At 44.5% G+C, this 6,571-nt stretch overlaps 10 non-coding genes across 10 annotated transcripts; all 10 read right to left on the bottom strand.

Moving 5' to 3' along the window:
* Positions 1–542: 542 nt before the first annotated feature.
* LOC130397426 (5S ribosomal RNA) lies at positions 543–661 on the bottom strand. Its single transcript, XR_008900020.1, has one exon. It is a non-coding gene; the product is annotated as a 5S ribosomal RNA (ribosomal RNA).
* Positions 662–1,190: 529 nt separating this feature from the next.
* On the bottom strand, positions 1,191–1,309 carry LOC130397425 (5S ribosomal RNA). The gene has a single exon (XR_008900019.1). It is a non-coding gene; the product is annotated as a 5S ribosomal RNA (ribosomal RNA).
* Positions 1,310–1,838: 529 nt separating this feature from the next.
* On the bottom strand, positions 1,839–1,957 carry LOC130395005 (5S ribosomal RNA). The gene has a single exon (XR_008898109.1). It is a non-coding gene; the product is annotated as a 5S ribosomal RNA (ribosomal RNA).
* Positions 1,958–2,486: 529 nt separating this feature from the next.
* LOC130401059 (5S ribosomal RNA) lies at positions 2,487–2,605 on the bottom strand. Its single transcript, XR_008903521.1, has one exon. It is a non-coding gene; the product is annotated as a 5S ribosomal RNA (ribosomal RNA).
* A 529-nt stretch (positions 2,606–3,134) lies between these two features.
* On the bottom strand, positions 3,135–3,253 carry LOC130397424 (5S ribosomal RNA). Its single transcript, XR_008900018.1, has one exon. It is a non-coding gene; the product is annotated as a 5S ribosomal RNA (ribosomal RNA).
* A 529-nt stretch (positions 3,254–3,782) lies between these two features.
* Positions 3,783–3,901, bottom strand: LOC130397423 (5S ribosomal RNA). Its single transcript, XR_008900017.1, has one exon. It is a non-coding gene; the product is annotated as a 5S ribosomal RNA (ribosomal RNA).
* Positions 3,902–4,430: 529 nt separating this feature from the next.
* On the bottom strand, positions 4,431–4,549 carry LOC130397422 (5S ribosomal RNA). The gene has a single exon (XR_008900016.1). It is a non-coding gene; the product is annotated as a 5S ribosomal RNA (ribosomal RNA).
* A 529-nt stretch (positions 4,550–5,078) lies between these two features.
* Positions 5,079–5,197, bottom strand: LOC130397421 (5S ribosomal RNA). Its single transcript, XR_008900015.1, has one exon. It is a non-coding gene; the product is annotated as a 5S ribosomal RNA (ribosomal RNA).
* Positions 5,198–5,726: 529 nt separating this feature from the next.
* On the bottom strand, positions 5,727–5,845 carry LOC130397420 (5S ribosomal RNA). The gene has a single exon (XR_008900014.1). It is a non-coding gene; the product is annotated as a 5S ribosomal RNA (ribosomal RNA).
* A 529-nt stretch (positions 5,846–6,374) lies between these two features.
* On the bottom strand, positions 6,375–6,493 carry LOC130397419 (5S ribosomal RNA). The gene has a single exon (XR_008900013.1). It is a non-coding gene; the product is annotated as a 5S ribosomal RNA (ribosomal RNA).
* Between the last annotated feature and the right edge of the window lie 78 nt (positions 6,494–6,571).

Here is a 6,571-nt window from a genome sequence, read left to right as displayed (position 1 = left end):
GGTATGGCCGTAAGCAATTAGTGCAGGCGCAAAACCTGGTTTTATACAGTAGCACATAAGGAGTGAGAAAGCTGCTGAGGCTCGACGTTACACTTTACAAAAACAATCATTAGTTAGATATAAACGGCAGTAATTGATTCAGTAGGACTCCTTATCCATGTAAACGATCATTGTGACATCTGAATTCATTAATTATCTGAAATACACTGCGTGTGCGTGTGATGTTAAATGTTTGAACCAAGGTTAACGGTTAAAGTGTCAGAGAATGGGTGGTGATTTTTTGACGTCCTCCCATGATCTGAAGTGAGCGTGCGTGTTTGTGTTGGTGAAAGTTTAAGAAATGTACAACTGTCGTTCAGCTCTCTGGTGCTCCCTGCTGGCAGTATCACTATACTGTCCTCATGTTTCACAAAAATAGTTTTGAGAGACGTTGTCAGTTTTTGTATGTTGCTTAAATCCTCCAAAGCGGTTGGCAGTAAACATCAGGTCACGGTACGCCACGGTAGGCCACGGAGGCAATGAGCTCGAGTTGAAAAAGAAAAAGCTTACAGCACCTGGTATTCCCAGGCGGTCTCCCATCCAAGTACTAACCAGGCCCGACCCTGCTTAGCTTCCGAGATCAGACGAGATCGGGCGTGTTCAGGGTGGTATGGCCGTAAGCAATTAGTGCAGGCGCAAAACCAGGTTTTATACAGTAGCACATAAGGAGTGAGAAAGCTGCTGAGGCTCGACGTTACACTTTTACAAAAACAATCATTAGTTAGATATAAACGGCAGTAATTGATTCAGTAGGACTCCTTATCCATGTAAACGATCATTGTGACATCTGAATTCATTAATTATCTGAAATACACTGCGTGTGCGTGTGATGTTAAATGTTTGAACCAAGGTTAACGGTTAAAGTGTCAGAGAATGGGTGGTGATTTTTTGACGTCCTCCCATGATCTGAAGTGAGCGTGCGTGTTTGTGTTGGTGAAAGTTTAAGAAATGTACAACTGTCGGTTCAGCTCTCTGGTGCTCCCTGCTGGCAGTATCACTATACTGTCCTCATGTTTCACAAAAATAGTTTTGAGAGACGTTGTCAGTTTTTGTATGTTGCTTAAATCCTCCAAAGCGGTTGGCAGTAAACATCAGGTCACGGTACGCCACGGTAGGCCACGGAGGCAATGAGCTCGAGTTGAAAAAGAAAAAGCTTACAGCACCTGGTATTCCCAGGCGGTCTCCCATCCAAGTACTAACCAGGCCCGACCCTGCTTAGCTTCCGAGATCAGACGAGATCGGGCGTGTTCAGGGTGGTATGGCCGTAAGCAATTAGTGCAGGCGCAAAACCAGGTTTTATACAGTAGCACATAAGGAGTGAGAAAGCTGCTGAGGCTCGACGTTACACTCTTACAAAAACAATCATTAGTTAGATATAAACGGCAGTAATTGATTCAGTAGGACTCCTTATCCATGTAAACGATCATTGTGACATCTGAATTCATTAATTATCTGAAATACACTGCGTGTGCGTGTGATGTTAAATGTTTGAACCAAGGTTAACGGTTAAAGTGTCAGAGAATGGGTGGTGATTTTTTGACGTCCTCCCATGATCTGAAGTGAGCGTGCGTGTTTGTGTTGGTGAAAGTTTAAGAAATGTACAACTGTCGTTTCAGCTCTCTGGTGCTCCCTGCTGGCAGTATCACTATACTGTCCTCATGTTTCACAAAAATAGTTTTGAGAGACGTTGTCAGTTTTTGTATGTTGCTTAAATCCTCCAAAGCGGTTGGCAGTAAACATCAGGTCACGGTACGCCACGGTAGGCCACGGAGGCAATGAGCTCGAGTTGAAAAAGAAAAAGCTTACAGCACCTGGTACTCCCAGGCGGTCTCCCATCCAAGTACTAACCAGACCCGACCCTGCTTAACTTCCGAGATCAGACGAGATCGGACGTGTTCAGGTTGGTATGGCCGTAAGCAAATAGTGCAGGCGCAAAACCAGGTTTTATACAGTAGCACATAAGGAGTGAGAAAGCTGCTGAGGCTCGACGTTACACTCTTACAAAAACAATCATTAGTTAGATATAAACGGCAGTAATTGATTCAGTAGGACTCCTTATCCATGTAAACGATCATTGTGACATCTGAATTCATTAATTATCTGAAATACACTGCGTGTGCGTGTGATGTTAAATGTTTGAACCAAGGTTAACGGTTAAAGTGTCAGAGAATGGGTGGTGATTTTTTGACGTCCTCCCATGATCTGAAGTGAGCGTGCGTGTTTGTGTTGGTGAAAGTTTAAGAAATGTACAACTGTCGGTTCAGCTCTCTGGTGCTCCCTGCTGGCAGTATCACTATACTGTCCTCATGTTTCACAAAAATAGTTTTGAGAGACGTTGTCAGTTTTTGTATGTTGCTTAAATCCTCCAAAGCGGTTGGCAGTAAACATCAGGTCACGGTACGCCACGGTAGGCCACGGAGTCAATGAGCTCGAATTGAAAAAGAAAAAGCTTACTACACCTGGTATTCCCAGGCGGTCTCCCATCCAAGTACTAACCAGGCCCGACCCTGCTTAGCTTCCGAGATCAGACGAGATCGGGCGTGTTCAGGGTGGTATGGCCGTAAGCAATTAGTGCAGGCGCAAAACCAGGTTTTATACAGTAGCACATAAGGAGTGAGAAAGCTGCTGAGGCTCGACGTTACACTCTTACAAAAACAATCATTAGTTAGATATAAACGGCAGTAATTGATTCAGTAGGACTCCTTATCCATGTAAACGATCATTGTGACATCTGAATTCATTAATTATCTGAAATACACTGCGTGTGCGTGTGATGTTAAATGTTTGAACCAAGGTTAACGGTTAAAGTGTCAGAGAATGGGTGGTGATTTTTTGACGTCCTCCCATGATCTGAAGTGAGCGTGCGTGTTTGTGTTGGTGAAAGTTTAAGAAATGTACAACTGTCGGTTCAGCTCTCTGGTGCTCCCTGCTGGCAGTATCACTATACTGTCCTCATGTTTCACAAAAATAGTTTTGAGAGACGTTGTCAGTTTTTGTATGTTGCTTAAATCCTCCAAAGCGGTTGGCAGTAAACATCAGGTCACGGTACGCCACGGTAGGCCACGGAGTCAATGAGCTCGAGTTGAAAAAGAAAAAGCTTACAGCACCTGGTATTCCCAGGCGGTCTCCCATCCAAGTACTAACCAGGCCCGACCCTGCTTAGCTTCCGAGATCAGACGAGATCGGGCGTGTTCAGGGTGGTATGGCCGTAAGCAATTAGTGCAGGCGCAAAACCAGGTTTTATACAGTAGCACATAAGGAGTGAGAAAGCTGCTGAGGCTCGACGTTACACTTTTACAAAAACAATCATTAGTTAGATATAAACGGCAGTAATTGATTCAGTAGGACTCCTTATCCATGTAAACGATCATTGTGACATCTGAATTCATTAATTATCTGAAATACACTGCGTGTGCGTGTGATGTTAAATGTTTGAACCAAGGTTAACGGTTAAAGTGTCAGAGAATGGGTGGTGATTTTTTGACGTCCTCCCATGATCTGAAGTGAGCGTGCGTGTTTGTGTTGGTGAAAGTTTAAGAAATGTACAACTGTCGTTTCAGCTCTCTGGTGCTCCCTGCTGGCAGTATCACTATACTGTCCTCATGTTTCACAAAAATAGTTTTGAGAGACGTTGTCAGTTTTTGTATGTTGCTTAAATCCTCCAAAGCGGTTGGCAGTAAACATCAGGTCACGGTACGCCACGGTAGGCCACGGAGGCAATGAGCTCGAGTTGAAAAAGAAAAAGCTTACAGCACCTGGTATTCCCAGGCGGTCTCCCATCCAAGTACTAACCAGGCCCGACCCTGCTTAGCTTCCGAGATCAGACGAGATCGGGCGTGTTCAGGGTGGTATGGCCGTAAGCAATTAGTGCAGGCGCAAAACCAGGTTTTATACAGTAGCACATAAGGAGTGAGAAAGCTGCTGAGGCTCGACGTTACACTTTTACAAAAACAATCATTAGTTAGATATAAACGGCAGTAATTGATTCAGTAGGACTCCTTATCCATGTAAACGATCATTGTGACATCTGAATTCATTAATTATCTGAAATACACTGCGTGTGCGTGTGATGTTAAATGTTTGAACCAAGGTTAACGGTTAAAGTGTCAGAGAATGGGTGGTGATTTTTTGACGTCCTCCCATGATCTGAAGTGAGCGTGCGTGTTTGTGTTGGTGAAAGTTTAAGAAATGTACAACTGTCGTTTCAGCTCTCTGGTGCTCCCTGCTGGCAGTATCACTATACTGTCCTCATGTTTCACAAAAATAGTTTTGAGAGACGTTGTCAGTTTTTGTATGTTGCTTAAATCCTCCAAAGCGGTTGGCAGTAAACATCAGGTCACGGTACGCCACGGTAGGCCACGGAGGCAATGAGCTCGAGTTGAAAAAGAAAAAGCTTACAGCACCTGGTATTCCCAGGCGGTCTCCCATCCAAGTACTAACCAGGCCCGACCCTGCTTAGCTTCCGAGATCAGACGAGATCGGGCGTGTTCAGGGTGGTATGGCCGTAAGCAATTAGTGCAGGCGCAAAACCAGGTTTTATACAGTAGCACATAAGGAGTGAGAAAGCTGCTGAGGCTCGACGTTACACTTTTACAAAAACAATCATTAGTTAGATATAAACGGCAGTAATTGATTCAGTAGGACTCCTTATCCATGTAAACGATCATTGTGACATCTGAATTCATTAATTATCTGAAATACACTGCGTGTGCGTGTGATGTTAAATGTTTGAACCAAGGTTAACGGTTAAAGTGTCAGAGAATGGGTGGTGATTTTTTGACGTCCTCCCATGATCTGAAGTGAGCGTGCGTGTTTGTGTTGGTGAAAGTTTAAGAAATGTACAACTGTCGGTTCAGCTCTCTGGTGCTCCCTGCTGGCAGTATCACTATACTGTCCTCATGTTTCACAAAAATAGTTTTGAGAGACGTTGTCAGTTTTTGTATGTTGCTTAAATCCTCCAAAGCGGTTGGCAGTAAACATCAGGTCACGGTACGCCACGGTAGGCCACGGAGGCAATGAGCTCGAGTTGAAAAAGAAAAAGCTTACAGCACCTGGTATTCCCAGGCGGTCTCCCATCCAAGTACTAACCAGGCCCGACCCTGCTTAGCTTCCGAGATCAGACGAGATCGGGCGTGTTCAGGGTGGTATGGCCGTAAGCAATTAGTGCAGGCGCAAAACCAGGTTTTATACAGTAGCACATAAGGAGTGAGAAAGCTGCTGAGGCTCGACGTTACACTTTTACAAAAACAATCATTAGTTAGATATAAACGGCAGTAATTGATTCAGTAGGACTCCTTATCCATGTAAACGATCATTGTGACATCTGAATTCATTAATTATCTGAAATACACTGCGTGTGCGTGTGATGTTAAATGTTTGAACCAAGGTTAACGGTTAAAGTGTCAGAGAATGGGTGGTGATTTTTTGACGTCCTCCCATGATCTGAAGTGAGCGTGCGTGTTTGTGTTGGTGAAAGTTTAAGAAATGTACAACTGTCGGTTCAGCTCTCTGGTGCTCCCTGCTGGCAGTATCACTATACTGTCCTCATGTTTCACAAAAATAGTTTTGAGAGACGTTGTCAGTTTTTGTATGTTGCTTAAATCCTCCAAAGCGGTTGGCAGTAAACATCAGGTCACGGTACGCCACGGTAGGCCACGGAGGCAATGAGCTCGAGTTGAAAAAGAAAAAGCTTACAGCACCTGGTATTCCCAGGCGGTCTCCCATCCAAGTACTAACCAGGCCCGACCCTGCTTAGCTTCCGAGATCAGACGAGATCGGGCGTGTTCAGGGTGGTATGGCCGTAAGCAATTAGTGCAGGCGCAAAACCAGGTTTTATACAGTAGCACATAAGGAGTGAGAAAGCTGCTGAGGCTCGACGTTACACTCTTACAAAAACAATCATTAGTTAGATATAAACGGCAGTAATTGATTCAGTAGGACTCCTTATCCATGTAAACGATCATTGTGACATCTGAATTCATTAATTATCTGAAATACACTGCGTGTGCGTGTGATGTTAAATGTTTGAACCAAGGTTAACGGTTAAAGTGTCAGAGAATGGGTGGTGATTTTTTGACGTCCTCCCATGATCTGAAGTGAGCGTGCGTGTTTGTGTTGGTGAAAGTTTAAGAAATGTACAACTGTCGGTTCAGCTCTCTGGTGCTCCCTGCTGGCAGTATCACTATACTGTCCTCATGTTTCACAAAAATAGTTTTGAGAGACGTTGTCAGTTTTTGTATGTTGCTTAAATCCTCCAAAGCGGTTGGCAGTAAACATCAGGTCACGGTACGCCACGGTAGGCCACGGAGTCAATGAGCTCGAGTTGAAAAAGAAAAAGCTTACAGCACCTGGTATTCCCAGGCGGTCTCCCATCCAAGTACTAACCAGGCCCGACCCTGCTTAGCTTCCGAGATCAGACGAGATCGGGCGTGTTCAGGGTGGTATGGCCGTAAGCAATTAGTGCAGGCGCAAAACCAGGTTTTATACAGTAGCACATAAGGAGTGAGAAAGCTGCTGAGGCTCGACGTTACAC

This window comes from Gadus chalcogrammus, chromosome 12 (genome assembly GCF_026213295.1).
Source record: "Gadus chalcogrammus isolate NIFS_2021 chromosome 12, NIFS_Gcha_1.0, whole genome shotgun sequence".
In the NCBI taxonomy this organism is placed as follows: domain Eukaryota; kingdom Metazoa; phylum Chordata; class Actinopteri; order Gadiformes; family Gadidae; genus Gadus; species Gadus chalcogrammus.
Note: the sequence above shows the minus strand (reverse complement) of the source record. Positions and strands in the feature narration are given on the sequence as shown.